Source organism: Mustela putorius, unplaced genomic scaffold, assembly GCF_011764305.1.
Source record: "Mustela putorius furo isolate JIRA1106 unplaced genomic scaffold, ASM1176430v1.1 tig00003871_pilon_pilon_pilon, whole genome shotgun sequence".
In the NCBI taxonomy this organism is placed as follows: Eukaryota; Metazoa; Chordata; class Mammalia; order Carnivora; family Mustelidae; genus Mustela; species Mustela putorius.
In genome coordinates this window covers 7,588,967-7,610,398 of record NW_025422023.1, presented here as the reverse complement: position 1 = coordinate 7,610,398, position 21,432 = coordinate 7,588,967, and the positions used below count along the sequence as shown (strand labels likewise).

General features: G+C 39.8%; 1 long non-coding RNA gene across 1 annotated transcript in view; it reads left to right on the top strand.

Moving 5' to 3' along the window:
* Positions 1 to 20,022, top strand: part of LOC123388076 — a 54,646-nt gene extending 34,624 nt beyond the window's left edge. The window contains exons 2-3 of the long non-coding RNA XR_006602619.1: positions 17,496 to 17,741; positions 17,845 to 20,022. This is a non-coding gene — a long non-coding RNA (uncharacterized LOC123388076). The remainder of the gene's footprint in view (positions 1 to 17,495; positions 17,742 to 17,844) is intronic.
* The last annotated feature ends 1,410 nt before the right edge of the window (positions 20,023 to 21,432 follow it).

Below are 21,432 nucleotides of genomic sequence, written 5' to 3'. Positions count from 1 at the left end.
GTCCCTGAATTTTCTTTTTTAAAAAAATATTTTATGTATTTATTTTAGAGAGAGAGCACGAGTGCAGTGGGAGGAACAGAGGGAGAGAACATCCAGCTGACTCTGCACTGAGTGCAGGATCCAACATGGGATTCGAGCCCACAAGCCTGAGATCATAACCCAAGCCAAAACCAAGAGTTGGACACTTAACCTACTGACCCATCCAGATGCCCCATGTCTTTGAATTTTCCTGAACTGACTTCTCTTATATCTCCTGAAGAAATTCATTTGATATCTCTGACTCACTTGTTAGGGAGGTTTTCAGATTGTTGCTGCAGGAATATCAGAGAAATAAAGGGTTAGTATTCATCTTTTGGCATTTAAACATAACTTTCAATAACAAATCTGAAAGGTAATCATTTTGGAGAAAGAAAGTTATAAAATTCCTCTGTCCTCACCTTTAGTATATCAAAAATCAGGCCCGGTGTAGCTGTTCATAAGGATTTACTGAAGGAAAGTCCTGCTCTGGCAGAAATAAGAAGAGAGGAAAGACTTCCTTCTTCTGCTGGGAATGGGCTTCGAGACAAGAAGGGAGACACAGATGGTGGTAGGGAAGGAATCACATGGAGGAATCCTACTTGCCTGAGCATGCTGGGAAAAGGGTACAAAACGCTAAGAAAAGCCAGACTTGTGACCACTTCCACTGACATTCAAAGACATGATGGAGATGATGGAGAGGTACCAGCAGGAGTGAGCTTAAGAGATTGTACCTTTTATCTAAAATAGTCAAACTCATAGAAGCACAAAGCAGAATGATTGTTGTCAGGGCTTAGGGAAAGGGGGAATGGGAAATTGCTACCGAGGGGTATAAAATTACAGTTAAGCAAGATGAATAAGTTCTAGAGATCTGTTGTATAGCCTTGTGTTTATAGTTAATAATACTGTATAGTACACTTAAAATTTTGCTAAGAGAATAAAACTCATGTTATCATTCCTTTTTTAAAATTTAACTTTCTTTCTTCAGTGTTCCAAGATTCATTGTTTATGCACCACACCCAGTGCTCCATGCAATACGTGCCCTCCTTAATACCCACCACCAGGCTCACCCAATCCCCCAAACCCCTCCCCTCCAAAACTCTCAGTTTGTTTCTCAGAGTCCACAGTCTCTCATGGTTTGTCTCCCCTTCTGATTTCCCCCAATTCACTTTTCCTTTCCTTCTCCTAATGTCCTCCGTGTTATTCCTTATGCTCCACAAGTAAGTGAAACCATGATAATCGGCTCTCTCTGCTTGACTTATTTCACTTAACACAATAAGAAAAAGAGGTAATTGCCTCAGTTTACACAGAATATTCATGGGATACAAACGTGTCCAGGTCCTGACTGAGAGGAGCAGTTTTTCTTAGAGCATCACTGGTCTGTCCAGCCTGGTGTTGGGAAAATGAGGCCCCTGAGAACGAGGAGCCCAATGACCAAAGACCATGCGGTCATTCGTACTGGAAATATTTCTCCAACAGGTCAAATAGGATCCATTTCATCTCAGTATTCCCCAGTGCGAGGAATGGGCTGAGACCAGCTACTCTGCAACAGAGCTTGGCAAGCTCTAGAGGACTCTGCATGAACTCATGCCTTCCCCATCCGCCCAGGAGCCAAGAGGTTACAGGAACCGCATATATACCTCTCCCACATACATAAAGTCATTATGAAAAGGATCAAGGAGAAGTAAAGATGTTTGAGAGACTAAGCAATTCTAATGTTGAAGCCAATTTGGTCATTATAGAAAAAAAAAATATGCTCAAAAAGGAGGAAACAATATTCACAATCCCCTTATAATTAGATAACAACTTTTAACATCTAGGAGCAGATTCTTTTCAATGTAATTTACTAATCAATACCCCCCAATCTCTCTCTATTCTCTCTCTCTCTCTCATTGTTCTGCCACTTGCTACCTATGTGGCCTTGAGAACATTCATCATTTGTAAAGTGAAGGTAATAGTAAAAGTAATATCTACTTCATTACTACTATTACTACTTCTACTTTAGGATTAAATATGAAGATGCATACAAATGTTAGTGTCTAGTAAATATTCAACAGATTTTAGATGTTTAATTGTTTTGTAAAAACTGAGCATAAGATGTATTTTTAAAGAATATATGCTGAATATCCTTTTATATCAATACATACTTTTCCTGTAACATGACTCTAAAGAATTGAATAGTACTCGAGGATATGACTGGGCCAAAGGTGATCTAACCAAACTTTTTTGTTGGGCATTTAGGTTACTTCTGATTTCTCATTACACAAAAATAATTCTCATGTGAATATTCCTAGGGGTACATATCTGGAACAGATCCTTAACTGTTTCTTTAGATTAAATTTCCAAAAGTGCAATTTCTTAGTTAAAGGACAGGCAAAATTTTAAAACTTGGAATACATATTTCTAGATAGCCTTCCTGGAAGACTGAACTCAAAATTAAAGTGCTTTTTTTTTTTTTTTAAAGATTTTATTTATTTATTTGACAGAGAGAGAAATCATAAGCAGGCAGAGAGGCAGGCAGAGAGAGAGAGAGGGAGAAACAGGCTCCCCGCTGAGCAGAGAGCCCGATGCGGGACTCGATCCCAGGACCCTGGGATCATGACCTGAGCCAAAGGCAGCGGCCTAACCCACTGAGCCACCCAGGCGCCCCTAAAGTGCCTTTTAACAAATTCCACAAGAACATGTCCAGCCAGCTACATACAGATCCTTCTTCATCCTGACAATGTAGCTACAATGCACAGCAAGATAAAATTCTGCTCTGAGGTTAAGATACTCCACTGGGAACAACAGGACTGACATTTACATTTCCAGATAGAGTGGAATCTGAGAGAAGCGGGGAAGGAGATTCTCAGTTTACCCCCATGGTCTTTGTGGCGGCTAGCCAAAAGTTAGGCACAACAGATGCACCTGTCTTTTCTTTGTAAATCAATTTGTAAAGGCTCTTGTTTGAAAGATAACTGCATTTTAATTGGCTAACATTCTACATCATTAAGTTACCTTCTTATCTGAAAATGACATGAAACAAACAAACAAAGGAACAAACAAAAAACCCATTACCCTAAAAACCCCTCCGGTCTTGAGTTTAGTTCTCACCCCCGCATGGATCATCATGGCCATGACTTCCTTAGGGATTACTCACAGGAGCAAGAACAGTCTGCTTCGTGCATGGAAAGACTGAAAGCCACTAATCTGTGGAACTTAATTTAGAAGCAACCTGCAGAAGATAGTTAGCAACTAATGAAGGCTAACTGAACCCTCCCTGGGGATGGCTCTCCTGGCTTAGATAGAACTGTGCAAAGCCTTTCTTTTGCATCTGTTACACCCCGGAGGCCAGAGAGGGAAAGACCAACATGAGACAAATAGAGTCAGCTCTTCTGCCTCCTTCCCACTGCCCTACTTACAAAAGGAGTTCAGTTCAGTCTCAGAAACTAACACACACTTTCTCAGCTGTTCATGGTCATTCTCTCTAGCTTAGAGCCCCATGGCACAGTCATTACCAGATTCCATTACTTTAGCCATCTTAGGACAAACCCTGATGTGGGAAGATACTTAGCTATAAAACGACGATGGTATCTTGGTTATTTGATTCAGAGGTTTTAAAGAAATTTCTATATTAGGTTTCTTTGGCAGTAGAAGGAGTGGCTTGATGGTATTAACATTCTTAAACGCATGAATAACTTCAGCAAGTTCTTTTTCTTTCCAGTTTTTTTTTTTTTGAGAAATAATTGACATACTCCACTGTATACGTTAAAGGTGTACAGCAGGATAGTTTGATTTACAGATATTGTGAAATGATTACCACCTGTAGATTCTGCTAACACCCATCTTTCATATAGACACAATAAAAAGAAAAGAAAGAGAAAAAGAAAAACAATTCTCTTTACGGTGAGATCTCATAGAATTTACTCTCAACAACTTTCCTATAGACCCTGCTGCTATGTTAGCTAAGTCATCATGTGGTACATGCACTCCTACTGGTGACTTAAAAGGTGTGTACCCTTTGACTGGCTTCTCTACTCCCCACTTCCCCCTCCTGCAACAAACTACAAATCTAATCTTTTTTACTACAACTTTTCTTTTATTCCATATGTAAGTGAGATTTTTTTTCAGTCTGATTTCTTTTCTTTTTTTTTTTTTTAAGATTTTATTTATTCATTCATGAGAGATAGAGAGAGAAACAGAGGCAGAAAGAGGCAGACTCCCCACTGAGCAGGGAGCCTGATGGGGAACCTGATCCCAAGACCCAGGGATCATCACCTGAGCTGAAGACAGATGCCCAGCCATCTGAGCCACTCAGGCACCCTGATTTATTTCCCTTAAGTATAAGGACTTCAAGGTTGTTGCAAGTGGTAGAAGTTCCTATATTTTAATGGCTGAGTACTATTCCACTGCATAAATAAACTGCAACATCATCATCCATTAATCCATTAATGGACAATTAGTTTCTTTCCATGTCTTAGTTCTTGTAAATAGTGCTGCTATGAACACAGGGGTTCAGATGGCTTTTCAAGTTAGTTTTTTCATTTCCTTTGGATATATTCCCAGAAGTGAAATTGCTGGATCATATGGTAGTTCCATTTTTAATTTTTTGAGGAAACTTCCTAATGTTTTCCATAGTGGCTGCACCAATTTACAGTCCTACCAACAGTGCACAAGTGTTCCCTCTTCTTCACATCTATGCCAGCATTTGTTCTTTCTTATCTCTAATAATAGCTATTCTAATAGGTGTAAGATGATACCTCTTTTTGGTTTTAATTTACATTTCCCTAATGACTAGTGATGTTGATCATCTTTTCATATACTTGTTGGCCTATTGTATATCTTCTTTAAAGAAGTGTCTATTTGGGTCCTTTGCCCACTTTTATTTTTTATTTTTTTATTTTATTTGTTTATTAATTTTTTGGTGGGCGGGGGGAGATAAAGCAGAGGGAGAGAAAGAGAGAATCTTAAGCAGGCTCCATGCCCAGCAAGAAGCCCTATGCAGGGCTCGATCTCATGACCCTGAGATCATAACCTCTGCTGAAATCAAGAGTCAGATGTTCAACTGACTGAATCACTCAGGCACCCCAGCCCATTTTTAGATTGAGTTACCTTTTTTTTTGCTATTGAATTGTATGAGTTCTTTACATATTTTGGATATTAACCCCTTATCAGATATGTAGCTTGCAAATATTTTTTCCCACTCTGTAGGTTATCTTTTCATTTTGTTAGTGACTTTTTTTTTCTCTATAGAAGCTTTTTTACTTGATGTGGTCCCAGGTATTTATTTTCAATTTTGTTGCTTGTGTTTTAAGTGTCACATCCAAAAAATCATTACCAAGACTCATGCCAAAGAGCTTTATTCCTGTGTTTTCTAGGAGTTTCATTGTTTTGGGTCTTACATTTAAGTCTTTAATCCATTTTCAGTTAGTCCTTATGAGTGGTGTAAGATATGAGTCTAGTTTCATTCATTTGCATGGGAATATGCAATTATCCGTGCACCCTCTATTGAAAAGACTGACTTTTCTCCTTCAGGTATTCTCAGCTCCCTCATCAAATATTTGTTGACCATATATGCTTGGGTTTCTTTCTGGCTCTCAGTTCTGTTCCAATGGGCTGCTTGTCTGTTTCCATGCCAGTGCCATACTGTTTAATGACTGTGGCTTTATAATATAGCTTGAAATCAAAAGTATGATGCCTCCCGCTTTGGTCGTCTTCGAGAGAGAGAGAGAGAGAGAGAGAGAGAGAGAGAGAACAAGAGGTGGGGAGGGGCAGAGGGAGAAGCGAACTCCTCACTGAACAGGGAACCTACTGTGGGGCTTGATTCCAGGACCCGAGTTAATGACCTGAGCTAAAGGCAGATGCTTAGCTGATTGAACTATCCAGGCGCCTCTCCTTCCGTCTTCCTTCTCAGGATTGTTTTGGCTACTCAGGGTCTTTCGGGTTCTGTATACATTTTAGGATTGTTTGTCTACTTCTGTAAAATATGTCATTAAAATCTTAATAGAAATGAGACTGAATCTGTAGATAGTTTTGGTAGTGTTGATGCTTAAATATTGATTCTTTCAATCCATGAACACAGGATACTTCTCCATTTATTTGTGTCTTCTTCAATTAATTTTATTAATGTCTTGTAGTTCTCAGAGTAGAGATCTTTCACTTCTTTATTTAAATTTGTTCCTAAGTATTTTATTGTTTTTGATAATGCTATCAATTGGGATTAGCTTCTTTATTTCTTTTCAGAAAATTTGTTGTTAGTGTATAGAAATACTGTTGATTTTTGTATTCTGCAACTTCACTGAACTTAGTGATTAGATCTAACAGTTTTCTGGTGGAGTCTCTAAGATTTTCTCTATATAAAATCATGTCATCTGCAAATAGAGACAATCTTACATCCTCCTTTCCAATTCTGATGCCTTTTATTTCTCTACCTTACCTGATTGCTTTAGCTAGAACTTCTAGTACTATGTTGAATAGGAGTGGTGAGGGTGGCCACCCTTGTCTTGTTCCTGATCTTAGAGGAAAAGCTTTCAGTTTTTGACCATTGAGTATGATGTTAACTATGGGCTAATCATATGTAGCCTTTATTATGTTGAGATACATTTTTCCACTCCTTATTTTTAAGAATTTTTATCATGAATGGATGTTGAATTTCGTCAAATCCTTTTTCTACATTTACTGAGAAGATCACATGATTCTTTAATTTTATTACTGTGATTTATAACTGTAATAATTTGCATACGTTGAACCATCCTTGCATCCTAGGGATAAATATTACTTGATCATGGTATATCATCCTTTAAATGTGTTGAATTCAGTTTGCTGTTGTAGTATTGAGAATTTTTGCAACTACATTCATCAGGGATCATATAGCTTTGTTTTCTAGTAGTGTCCTTTTCTGATTTTGTATCAGGATAATGCTGACTTTGTAAAATAAATTTGGGAGTGTTCCGTCCTCTGATTTATTGTAAGCATTTGAGAAGAACTGGTGTTAATTCTTCTTTAAATATTTGCTTAAATTCACCAAGAAGCTCTCTGGTCTTGGCCTTTTCCTCACTGGGAGATTTTTGATTACTGATTCGATCTCCCCACTAGTAATTGGGTTATTCAAATTTTCTATATTTTCCTGATTCAGTTTTTATAAGTTCTATGTTTCTAAGAATTTTTCAACTTCTATGTTGTTTAGTTTGCCCACGTATCGTTGTTCACTTTAGCCCCTTATGGTCCTTTGAATTTCTGTGTCATTAGATTTAATTTTTTTCCCTTTGTTTTGTTCATTTGGGTTCTTTCTCTTTCTCTCTTGGTTAGTCTAGCTAAGGGTTGTCAACTTTTTGTTCATATTTTCAAAGAAACAACTCTTAGTTTGTTTAATCTTTTCTATTGTTTTTCTGTTCTGTATTTCATTTATTTCTGCTTTAATTTTTATTATTCTGCTAACTTTAGGCTTAGCTTGTTTTTGTTTTTCTAGTTTCTTAAAGTATAGAGTTATGGGGGCGCCTGGATGACTCAGTGGATTAAGCCTCTGCCTTCAGCTCAGCTCATGATCTCAGGATCCTGGGATCGAGCCCTCCATCAGGCTCTCTGTTCAGCAGAGAGCCTGTTTCCCTCTCTCTCTCTGCCTATTTGTGATCTCTGTCTGTCAAATAAATAAAATCTTTTTTTTTTTTTTAAAGTATAGAGTTATGTTGTTTATTTGGGATCCCTCTTGCTTCTTAAGGTGCTTATTGCTATGAGCTTCTCACTTAAAACTGCTTTTGTTGCATCCCACATGTTGTGGTATGTTTTGTTTCCATTTTCATTTATGTCAAGAAATGTTTTTATTTTCCCTCAAATTTCTTCTTTGCTCCATTGATTGGTTGTTCAGAAGACTGCTGTTTAATTTCCATGTGTTCATGAATTTTACAGTTTTCTTCATGTTATTGATTTCTAGTTTTATGTCAGAGAAGATACTTGGTATGATTTCCATCATTTTGAATTTGCTGACTTGTTTTGTGGCCTAACATATGATCTATCCTAGAAAATGTTTCATGTGCATTTGGGAAGAATGTGTATTCTGCTGTTGTTGGGTAGAATGTTCTATACAGGTCTGTTAAATCCATTTGGTCTATAGTGCTGTTTAAATTCCTTGTTTCCTTATTGAATCTCTGTCTGGATGACCTACTTATTGTTGAAAGTTAAGTAGTAAAGTTCTCAACTATTATTGTAGTGCTATTTATTTCTCCTTAAAGTATATGTAGGTGCTCCAATATCAGATCCATAAATATTTATAATTTATATCCTCTTGATCCCTTTATCATTACGGAATGACTTTCTTTGTCTCCTCTTACCATTTCCAGTTTAAAGTGGAAATTTGTCTGAAGTATAGCATTTTGAGGATTGCCATTTGCTTGAAATGTCTTTTTCTGTCCCTTCACTCTGTCTATATGTGTCTTTAATGTAAAATGAGCCTCTTAAAAGCAGCATATTGTATCTTGCATGTGTGTGTGTGTGTGTGTGCGTATTTTAATCCATTAAGCCATTCTATGTCCTTTTTTTTGAATTTTTTAAATTTTTTTCTCACTTTTTTAAAAAATTTGTTTTCAGTGTAACAGTATTTATTGTTTTTGTACCACACCTAGTGCTCTATGCAATCCATGCCCTCTCCAATACCCACCACCTGGTTCCCCCACCCTCCCACCCCCTGCCCCCCCAAAACCCTCAGATTGTTTTTCAGAGTCCATGGTTCACCTCCCCTTCCAATTTCCCTCAATTCCGTTTTCCTCTCCATTTCCCCTTGTCCTCCATGCTATTTGTTATGCTCCACAAATAAGTGAAACCATATGATAATTGACTCTCTCTGCTTGACTTATTTCATTCAGCATAATCTCTTCCAGTCCAGTCCATGTCGATTTTGCTTTGTTTTGTTGACTGTCTTTTAATTGGAGAATTTAATCCTTTTATGTTTAAAGTAATTATAAATAGGTAAGGACTTACCATTGCCATTTTGTTCATTGTTTCTGGTTGTTTTGTAGATCCATTGTTCCTTGTGTCTATCCTGCTGTTTTCTCTTGTGTGTTTTGATGTCTTTTGGTATGAGTGTCCTTTGACTTCTTTATTGTGTTCTTTTGTGTAGTTACTACAAATTTTCCTTTGTGGTTTTAAATAAATTTTAAGTAAAATACCTTAAACTTACAGCACCCTATTTTAAACTGATTACAATTAATTTTAATAAAATTAGTAAACCTTACATTTTTATTTCTTCTCCTCACATTTTAGATGATTGCTATCATAATTCACATTTTTTATATTAAGAGATTATTGTAGTTATGGTTATTTATACTATTTTTTTTAACTTTTAAACTAGAGTTGTAAGTGAATTATGCATCACTATTGCCATGTTGCTGAATCTAATATGACCATGTATTTACCTTACCATTCATATTTACACTACTTCTTTATGTTTTTGTGGTGTTAATGAGCATTCTTTTACTTCCATTCAAAGAACTTCCTTTAGTATTTCCTGCAAGGCAGCTCTGGTAGTAATGAACTCCCTCAGCTTATGTTTGTTAGGTAAAATTTTTATCCCTCCTTCACTTCTAAAAGATGACTTTGCCAAGTACAGACTTCTTGGTTGACAGTTATTTTCTTTCAATATTTTAAATACATTATCCCTTTCTCTCCAGCCCTAAAAAGTTTCTGTTGAGAAAATTGTGTCTATGGGGATTTCCCTGTACGTAACTTCTCTTTTCTCTTGTTGCTCTTAAAACTCTTTTGTCTTTCACTTTTGACAATTTAATTATAATGTGTGTAATGAGTCTGGATGTTCATTTCTCTCCCCAAATTCAGGGAGGTTTCAGCCATTACTCTTTTTTTAAAAAAATTTTATTTATTTTTTAAATTTCTTTTCAGTGTTCCAGAATTCATTGTTTATGCACCACACCCAGTGCTCCATGCAATATGTGCCCTCCTTAATACCCACCACCAGACTCACTCAACCTCTCATCCCCATCCCCTCCAAAACCCTCAGTTAGTTCCTCATAATCTACAATCTCTCATGGCTCATCTCTCCCTCCAGTTTCCCCCAACTCCCTTCTCTTCTCCATGTTATTCCTTATGCTCCACAAATAAGCAAAACCATATGATAATTGACTCTCAGCATAATCTCTTGTTTCACTCAGCATAATCTCTTCCAGTCCAGTCCATGTTGATACAAAAGTTGGGTATTCATTCTTTCTGATGGAGGCATAATACTCTTTTCATAGTATGAAAAACTACATCTTCTTTATCCATTTGTCTGTGTAGGGTATCTTGGTTCTTTCCACATTTTGGCAACTGTGGCCATTGCTGCTATGAGCATTGGGGTACAGATGGCCCTTCTTTTCACTACATTAGTATCTTTGGGGTAAATACCCAGTACTGTGATTGCAGGGTCATAGGGTAGCTCTATTTTCAATTTCTTAAGGAATCTCTACACTGTTTTCCAAAGTGGCTGCACCAACTTGCATTCCCACAACAGTGTAAGAGGGTTCCCCTTTCCCCACATCCTCTCCAACACATATTGTTTACTGTCTTGATAATTTTGGCCATTCTAGCTGGTGTAAGGTCATATCTCAATGTGGTTTTGATTTTAATCTCCCTGATGGTTAGTGATGATGAACATTTTTTCATGTGTCTGTTAGCCATTTGTATGCCTCCATTGGAGAGGTGTCTGTTCATGTCTTCTGCCCATTTTTGACATGATTATCTGTTTTGTGTGTGTTGAGTTTGAGGGGTTCTTTATAGATCTTGGATATCAGCCCTTTGTCTGTACTGTCATTTGCGAATGTCTTCTCCCATTCCGTGGCTTGCGTCTTTGTTTTGTTGACTGTTTCCTTTGCTGTGCAGAAGGTTTTGATCTTGATGAAGTCCCAAATGTTCATTTTCACTTTTGTTTCCTTTGCCTTTGGAGACATATCTTGAAAGAAGTTGCTGTGGCTGATGTTGAAGAAGTTACTGCTCATGTTCTCCTCTAGGATTCTGATCAGCCATTAGTCTTTAAATATATGTCCTGTTCCTTTTTATTTCTCTTCTTCTTCAGAAATTCCCACAGTGCAAATACTGGTTTTGTTTGTTTGTTTGTTTGTTTCATTTTCTCCTAAAATTCCTATACGTTCTCCTCAGTTTTTAAAACTTTCTTTTTCTTTTTGCTCCTCTGGATAATTTCCAATGTCTTGTACTCCAAGTAGCTGATTCTACTTTTGAAATTCTCTATTGTATTCTTTAGTTCAGTTGTTGAATTATTCAACTCCAGGATTTCTGTGATTTTGTTTGTTTGTTTTTGATGGATGCTATTTCCTTGTCAAACTTCTCATTTTTTTCCATGCATTATTTCTTAATTTTGTTTAGTTTTCTGTGTCTTCTGGTAGTTCACTAAAATTCCTTAAAAGAGTTATCCTGAATTCTGTGTGTGACAGTTTGCAGATCTTCATTTCTTTAGGGTAAGTTATTGAAGCTTATAAGTCTTCCCTGGGGTTGTCATATTTACTTGATTTTTTTTTTTGTGATCCTTGATTCTTTATGTTGGTACCAGTGTATTTGGGTACCTGGACCCCTCTTCCAGACTTTACAGGTTCATTTTGCAGAGAAAGTTCTTCCTCAGGCAGCACAGTTTAGGTTTCTGGGTGTTTCTGCTGGTAATGTCCTTGGGCTTATGGGAGCTGCTATTTTGGCCTGTATGGGGATGAGGCAAATATTTGAACTCTGAGGATGGGGATGGAGATGTGCCACTGGCTGATAACAGTTAGATAGGACTGCTAGCTTGATTCTCTGCCCACGCAAGTCTGTAGGATGGACTCAGTGGTTGCCTGGATTCTCTGGTCAAGCTTAGATGGTTAGGCATTATATTCAGTTATAGATGGGGCTATAAATTAGCTTTCTTGCCCTGGGAGAGCAACTAGTAGAGTTCAGGACCTGTACAGCTCATTGTTTAGGGGCACAAACAGGCCAGTGTGTGCCCTTAATTCCCTAGTCAGATGAGGCTGCTGGTTTTGCTCTGCAGATGGGGAAGCCATGGGCTGTGCTCTCTGTCCCATTGCCACTGTCCATAGGTGTTGCATGGGTTATACAGCTTCTCATGTGCTATAGTTAGATTCCTTGGTTGGACAGGCTGAAGGCTATATTCAGTGATGAATGGGGATATGAATTAGATTTTCTGTCCAGCACAGCAAGCGAAGTAACTCTAAAGCTGGTAAAGTTCATTGTTTTCTTAACTCAAGCCAACCGACATTCCAAGTGCTCTGACTGAAGAGGGTCCTGGCTTTGCTCTGCAATGTATCAGCGTTGCCTACCCACTTCTTGGTTCCAGTGCTGGGGGCTACACTGCTTCCAGGAGATGTCTCCAACCCTTCTGATGGAGTGGGGCTGGAAGACACTCTCCACAGTGGTTGAAGCTATGTCTCAGCTCTCCTGCCTGGGCAAGAGGAGGAGAGGACACTCTGGGTTACTCTCCATTTCCTGGGCAGTTTCTCTAGGTGGGAGGGGCCAGGAACTACCTTTACCCTTGGATATGAATTATTCCACTCCATTTCTGGCACTGGCTTTGCTCTGGACGCACTTCGCAGCTAGAGCAGAGCTGTGCCACGCAGTTACCAGGAATTTTCACCGGTCCTTCTATTCATATGGGTCTGGAAGACACTCTCCACAGTGGGTGGACTATGATTCAGCTCCTTGCCAGCTTTGGGGACACCAGGGACAAAGCTGAGCTCTAGGTGGTTTTCCAAGGTGGTTGCACCAATTTGAGGATCCCTATCAGGCAGATCTGTATGTACCCTATCAGTTCCAGGTGGGAGTGTCCCCCTGACTTGGTTCCGCAAATGGGCAAAAGCACTGATTGGGATTACCACTCAGGGACTGCAGGTATGAACTCAGTCTGCGAAGACCCATATGGTGGTTGTTGCAAGTCCTTCTCCCCTTCTTTACCACAGTCAGATTCTTAGTTGTTGAGCCCTGCAAATCCCTGTGGTATGAGATCAGCGTAGGGCTCTTGCAAAATGACCCACAATACTGAAGTGAGGCTGGTTGTCCCCACTGGGTTCTCTTTTCCTACTGGAGGAACTAGAGGTCCAGGGCAGATCTCGCTGTGTGTTACTACACTGGCCTAGGGTAGAGGCAATGCAGTCAGTGTGCAGACACTTCTCTTACCTTTCTAATGCAGTCTGTCTTCATCTCTGTGGTGCAGAGGGTGCTTCAACCTCATCACCATGTTCTAGGATTCTCTCAGTGGTGTTTTATTCTTGAATAGTTGTTAGTTGTTCTTCTTGTGATGGAGAATAGTCAGGAATAATCTATGTCACCATTCTATAATATCTATGGTGGGCAAAACAGTGCAAGTATCTTTCTTTCAAAAGATCTCAGAGTCTGAAATAAGAGATAAAATATAAACAACTAAAATAAAATAGAAAGGTGTTGACACAACAGATGCACAAATTAAATAGTATCATATTTCAGAGGAAAGATAGAGGATATTCAATAGAGTGAAATCAAGAAGAGTTTGCTGAAGAATGAGGTATTCCAAGTAGGTATGGACCTGCTGAGATAAAGGCAAAGGCATGCAAGTGGGGTAGAATGGGCAAAGTTTTTCTGGAAATTGCTAACTGTTGTTTTAGGCTTAAAGGACAGAATGGATTCAGTTGACAACAGAATTATACATTATTGCCTTCAACTATGAAATAATCTTTAGTTAATTATTAACTGTTATGCTGGAGCTTGGTGATAACACATCTCATTTCTAAACTGAGAAGCTTAGGTATTTTCTAAAGGCAAAGGAAAAGTTATTGAAGGTTTTTAACAAGGGTATGACATAATCAGAATTATATTCATTTGGAAGCCCCAAAATTTAATTTGGCAGTTTAATTTGACAGCCCCCAAATTAATGATGTTATTCCTAGATTTGGGACTATCCATTATTAGTATATTGTTTACCTATTGTTGCAAAATAAATTATCCCCAAATTTACCACTTAAAAGAATAAGCATTCATTATCTTAGTTTCTGTAGATCCGAAAACTGGGCATAGTCATTGAATGATTCAGCTCTTCCCCAGCTATTAGACTAGGAATCCCAGCTCCTCCAAGGTCCTTGGCAAGAGACTCCCTCAATTCCTTGCCAAGTGAGCCTTTCCATAGAGTAGCTCAGTACATGGCATCCAGCTTCCATCAGAGTCAGCAAGTGAGAGAGCAAGAAAGAGAAAGCATGCACAGAGGATGTGAAGATGGCTATGTGAAGACAAACTTAGGATCATAGTATTGCATCTACAAGGTGGGAGAAAAGAATGTACAACAGATCCTTCCCTAGTGCCTCAAAGAGACCATGGCCCTGCTGACACCTTGATTTTGGACTTCTGACTTCCAGAACAGTGAGGCAATAAATTTCTTTGTTCTAAACCAGAAAATGGGAAGGGAAGGAAAGGGAAAGAAGAGAAAGAAAGGGCAAGCAAGATGGAAACCAGAGTCTCTTTGTAACCTAATCTTGGGAGCAATATCCCATTACGTGTGTCATATTCTATTCTCTGTGCCTTATTCTATTCATTCAAAGCACGCTGTCAAGCCCAGTCCTCATGCAAGGGGAAGGGATTACTCCAAGTTGTAAATACCAGTAGGTGGGATTTACTGGGGGCCATTTTAGAGGTTAGTTCGACCTAGTAAGCTCCAAGTCATGAAGCTATTGCAGTAGGTGGTTCCTGTCAGGCCGAGAAAGGGGAATGGTGTGAAAATGAAGATAGAATTAGAATTGCCAGGACTTGAAAACAGATTGGATGGGTAGGATGAATGGAAAAAAGGCGTCAAGCCTGGTTGATTGGGATGATTGCCAAGGGAGTCACAGAGAGAAAACATATGAGGAGAGGCAGATTTGGGAGAAACGTCAGTTAACAAGAATAGGTTTTAGGAAACACGGCATTAAGGAATTAGGAGAGAAAGAACCAAGAATTCTTTTGGTTCCATTGCCTTGCAGCAGCTGGTGTAGGAACAAGACCATATGGGCTGGAGTTAGACCCGGGTTCAAACAGTGACTCTCCCTATCACTCACAAGTCCTGTGTCACTGGACAAACTACACTGATTCTCAGTTTCTCTTCTGTTAATGTTCAAGATAATGCCTACTCCTCCTGGTTGCTTTTAGAGCTATATGAGGTAAACTCTAAAATTCCTAGTATAAAGTAGGTGTTCAGTAAATAGCACTGGGTATGGTATCCTCTGTGTTCTCAAAAGGAGATATGAAACTAACCTTCATCCGTGTCTCCTTACAGCCATCAAATAACCCCATTTATATCATGTTACTTCGTGAACTACAACAACTGCATGAAGTTTACTTCTATATACCTGCGTGGCTTCAAATCATTTTATATGTGTAGGTTTTTTATGTATATGTCTCAGTCATGTCACACAAATATCCCTCAGCTGTGGATACTCAAACATTCAAGCTTGGATGTCACTAGCATTTCTTGTGTACATAAAATTAGTGTGTTGTTTTCCTTCTCTCTCTCTCTCTCTTTCTCTGAGGCCTACTCCAATGTCCAGTTAGAATGTCATTTTTTTAATAACCTCTCCTTTTATTAGGTAGGAAGACAGTATAGTAGGTTAAAACAAAACAACAAACTAGAATACATTTGAAGACCTGAGTTTGAATCCTGATTTCTTTTTTATTAGCCATGTAAACTTTTGGGAATCTAGCTCTCTCATTCATAAAAATGGGGAACAGTATGACCTGCCTTATAGACCTCCAGAGGAAATGGCCCATGATTAGAAAGGTAGACATTGTCATCATCCTTTTCTTCCATAGCAACTGAGAAGTCACGGCCATGACATTGCTTCTACTGTTGCCTATTTTCTCCCACTATTGGATGTACTGATGAGTCCTTTTTGAAAGCTCAGCCCACGTACTCTCCAAATCCGATCCTGAAGATCTCTGATTTAATTGAGGCAACAGACAGCCCAGGACAGCTCTATCTTTAGACTCTAGGGCTATCTATTTTTCCACTTTTTCTTAAAACATTAATTTCTAGCAGATATAGTCCCTTTACTCATGGGGTCTGGTCTGGGGTGGCTTTCTAAGGAACTACTCTGCTCTCAACAAGAATCTCAGGGCTCTGCATGAAAGGACTTATGTCCAGAGTTTGTGGGTTTAGTTCCTAAACCGTATTCACCCCCTACCTCCACATCCACAGTATTCTCTTGATGTTCTTATCTGACGACTCCTGTGTGCATGGCTCACCCCTCCTTTGAGCTCATGTGCCGTGCTACATCTGAGCTCTCCTCCCTGGTATGCCCCCACACCTCCCTGTCCTGGCGGTTGCCTGAGGGTAATCAATTTCTATATGAACATCAAACTATCAATATCAATTTCGATATGAATCATCACAAGAGACCTCCCTCTTTAGATATCACCTGAGTTGAAAAACCTCCCACCAGATGTCTGTCCCAGCCTCACAGTTCCTGTCTGGGGAACTCCTCAGAACCCCTGTATTGCCAAGACTGAGGTTTGCTTGCCTCCCTTTGAGCACCCCCTCCCTTCCAGGGTTGTGGTCCTACCCTTCCACCGCAACAGAAATCCTGCCACTGGGTTATCACTGCATTCTCACTTCTTGCTACCCTCAGGGTTGCATGTTTAGACCCAGAAACACTATTAGTTGCTCTAGAGGGACATCTTTTTTCTTGCTACAGGGTTATGCTTGTTCCATGTGCAATTCTCTTGGTCTAGAATTCTCTCTGTCCCCCTGTCTTCCAGCAGCTAACTCCTTCTTAAGCTTTGGTTGCCGTGTCACTCCTTCCTTTATCTCCCATCCACATTCCAACTCTTGATCAGATGTTCCTCCTGTAAAATCTCCACCATGCCGTACCTCTCCCATCACAGAGCTCATCCCATTAAAGTGACATTACCTTTTTATTTACACATAGTCTCTTGTAGATTCTAAGCTTCCTGATGACAGGGAGTCCATCTTCCCACTGTATTCTTAGTGCGCAGTATCCAGTAGTTGTTGATAATACTATTTCTTATTGTAATATAATAATTAATGAATTACTGTAAATAATAAATGTTTTGCCAGATGCTAGCTAAGTGCCTATCTGAATCAGAATACCCCTTGCCCTGACAGGAATCAATGACAAGTTCGGATGCTTGATCCACACCCGGGTAACACCCTCGTAACATTGCTTGGCCCCTGCATTCCAACACTGGCACTTGTTGCTACGCCTTCCAGACGCTGCATCTGGCCAGTGGGACTTCCTCAAGGGAAAATAGTTGATCCTGCTATGGTGTGTGTCTTGTTCCATGGTCTGCTTCTTCCCCATCTGTCCCTCCCTACTCTAGTTTTTTATCCTGTAGTAGCCAGCCTTGAAGATGTCCTCCAATGAGTCTGCCAGTGTTCATGCCTGTGTGTACACTCACTAGAGCTGACCCATGTAGCTAACAGGATGTCGCAGAAAGGATGAATCATGATTTCCGAGGCTAGCTCATAAAAGATACATAATTTCTGCCTCATTGTCTCTCAGATTCTTAGCTCTGAGAGAAGCCAGCTGCCATGCCATGAGGACACTCAAGCATCCCTAGGAAGGAACCGAGGCCTCCTGACAAGAGTCAACTTCAATTTTCAACATGTGAATGAGCCATTTTGGAATATTTTTGCTCCATTCAAGCATTCAGGGGTCTGCAGATCTGGCAAACATCTTGATTGGGACTTCATGAGAGACCTGAGGCAGAACCAAACAGTTAAACTTCGAGTTCCTACTCTGTAGAAGGTTTGAGATAATGAACTTTTCTTTTTATAAGTTTCTAGGTTTGAAATTTGTTACACAGCAATATGTAACTAATTAAATTCCTTATTTCGCCTTATTTCACCAGTGAGACCACTCAGCCAACCAAGAAAGCATCGTCTTACCATGGCGACAAAAGTTAAAAAGACATATGAAAACCTGACTAGAAGTGTGAAAATATGGTAATTAAGGGCAGCTTGTGAACATGTGCACATGTGCGCGCACACACACACGCACACACACACACACACACACACACACCCCAGCAAGTGTCTCCCTCACTTCCCATGCTTCCTAGCTGAAACAAACCACTGACCCATTTAAGCATAATACAAATTAAAAAAAAAAAAAAAAAGGTAAGGGGTGCCTGGGTGGTTCAGTCAGTTAAGCACCGGACTTCAGCTCAGGTCATGATCTTGGGTTCTGGAATTGAGGCCCACATGGACCCCCGGGGTGGAGGCCTGCCTTGGGCTCAGCAGGGAGTTTGCTTTGTGCTCCCTGCTCCCCCTCCCCATGATTGCTCAAACTCTCTGAAATGAATAAATAAAATCTTAAGAAAAAGGGATCAAGGTAAAATTTTGCTCTAAGGAAAACTAAATAAAGCATAGTATCCATCTTTGGCTTTTTGGGTGGAGTGCTAATTCTACATCTCAAGAAAATCCACTGGTCGGCTTAGAAAAAAGAGAGGTAGGAGGGTCTAAAATAGATACACTAATAAAGGGGCAGCTTTCTTGAGACCAATGTTTTTCAACCTAGGAAAATGAAGGTTGAGAAGAGATATAATTTCAGTCTTCAATATCCTACAAGACATGGAAAAGTTAAAGAGGAATTGTGCATCTGCTGTCAGGGTGAATGCTTAGGTCTTCAGCAATATGGCCTTTGTGGCAGTCTTGTCTATATTTGGATTATAAAAAAAAATCATCCACACCAGGAACTAAACATATTTTTTAATCCTACAGAAGTTGCAGGTTGAAAGTATAAGCAGATGCTTATAAATCTTACAAAAATCACAGGCTTCAGGGAAGCTGACCTGTAAAGGTCATAGCCCTTCCCTTAACCAGCTCCCCCCAGTCTCAGTGTACTTGAGCTTTTTTAAATTCTTGCCGCCGCCTCATCCAAAGCAGCCTTCTAACGAGCACTCTCACCTTCTCTCATGCCCTTCCCAATCCATTCTCCACAAGGCACCCGGCATGCTCTTTTTCAAATGTAAAACCCATCATCTCTCCTATGCTATGCCCTTCAGGGCCCTCTCATTGTCCCTGCCAGAAAGTACAGACTCAGGCTCCATGGTCCTCGTCCTGTCACTTTCCCCATGTTACCTACCCCCTGCCTCCTCTCTCTCCTGCCATACCCCAGCCCTTTCCTATCTTGGGCTTTGGCAGTGGGGGTGTGTCCCATGGCTCACTTACTATCCTCCTTTGGCTTTTCCGTCTAACTCCCACATCCCAGAAAGGTTTTCCCCAAAAAGCCTTTTGAGTACATGGTTGGTTTCCTTTGCAGCCTTTATCATTATTGGAAAATAATTTTTTTTTCTTGCTTGTTTATTGTCTGTTCATATTCCTAAGCCCTAAGTTTCAAAACGTCTTGTTCGCCCTTGTACTACCAACGCCTAGCACTGTGACTGGCATCTGTCATCCTCCTCCTCATTATTCCAACAGTCAAGGAGACGACATAGACAAGCGAACAGCTGGCTCTTTCAGGGCAAATTTCCATAATCGACACCATTTCACACACTCTTCCCTCCTTCTTTTCCCTCCTCCCTCTGTCTTGATTTCCCCATGGCTTGAAACAGGTAAACAGTCTCAGCTTTCGACTTTGCTGCTCCCGGCAAGTGCAAAGCAATTATGTTCTGCTTTTTGCTTCCGACTGAAAGATTGTGAGACCTGAACTGGGGGCTCCCTACCTGCCTGAGTCTGTCTTGCAGGAGAGGGAGCATGCGTTTCCTGTTTGGGAAAGACTTTTGAACATATTTAGCTCAGTGGCGCTTTTCTGTTGAAGTGTATTACTCCTGTGTGGCAGAAAGTGTCCCGCGAGTGAAGGAGAGTGCTGGGTGCAGCAGCACTATTAATAGCAATTTGGAAAACCGACTCCTGCAGGAGAGTAAGCCTCATGTCCAAGCGTCCAACCCTAGAACTTAGTCTGCGCCAGCCAGGAAGTAGCAGAGCCTCCCGGGAGCATCGCCCTATAAACAGAACTTATTGAAATGTCTTCCTTTTTCATTTTATCATACTGTCTGTTAACATGACCATGATTAACGTAACACAAAGTAAACCATAGTATTGTATTTGTTAATTTTTTTGTGTTTTTTACACATACTTTGGTAAATACTCATTTAGTTACCATTTTCATGAAATTGGGTATATGCTTTTACATAAAATACAGAAGGAATTCATTTAATTTTTATTTTCATTCATATTTTTCTCATCACATATATCACCTGGGATAATCATTTTTGGGTATGATAACAAAACAGCAGAATAAAAATCAAGGCCCAAGGCAATGCCTAGTGTGTTAACTTTGAAATAGGAAACCAAGAGAATAAATACTAAGAAAAGGCCTCTTACTTTTTTAAATAAAACTCTTATATCCCAAAATGGTTTTAAAAAGTATACCCTACGCTTATTTAGCAGACTTTACTTCCTTATAACAGGATTTATTAGTGACTTACCAATAATCGAAATTAAGTGCACACTGAGAAATGCATTTCTACAATTCTGAAGTCTAAAGTGGTCTGAAAACCAAGAAGGGTTTCTGTTTGTTGGCTTTTGTGGCAAAAAAAAAAAAAAAAAAAAAAATCGAACCTGAACTGATGCTTTTCTGTTAATTACCTTTAAGTATTTCATTGAGTGTGAACAGCCATACATTTTACTACAGAAATATTAATGTTAATGTATTTGATCAGGGGTATTGCCTCAGCCCACACCGGAAACGTTATTTAAAAAAGAGCGTAGGCACTTTATTATCTTTGAAAGAATGTGAAAAGCTTGAATTCAGTAACATATTCAATCTCCAGGTTTTCACCCAGGGCACTGGGAACCTGGATCACAGAATCATAAATAAATGTTCAACTTGAAGGTACCTAGGAGACAATATATTCCAACCTCCTCGTTTTATGAATGAGGACGCCGAGTCCAGAGAAGAGCAGTGACCTGCCAAAGGTCTTACTCCTCGGTTAGTAGCAGAGATAGAAATAGACTCCACTCCCCAGGTACTCAAGTCACCGGCTCCTTCCACTCACCGCCCTTCAGTGAGCTCCTGCCCTGTGGCTGGCATTTCTAAACAAGGGAAATAGGAGCTTGCTTCCTACCCTAGATCTGCTGCTGCCATGGGAAGGGAGACCGACACTGTACACATACCTCCTTTGGAAAGAAACCATGTTCCTCTTCTCTTCCTAAATTGATCCCTACAGAATTGTGCTGATTCTACTAACCGGCACAAGGACAGTCATCGTCACAGCCCTCCCCAATTAGGTAGGCACCGTTCCAAATGCTGAAAATGCCAAGTCCTTGACTTTATACTCCAATTTAACTTCATCTTCTGATAAGTTTCTATTAAAAACATGCCAGAATGCATATTAGCTTTCCATCACCAGGAATTTACTGGGCTTCTCTTATGTGTCCAGGATTGCCACATGCTAAATCAGTGATTTTCAATCAAGGGCGATCTGCCCTTCAGG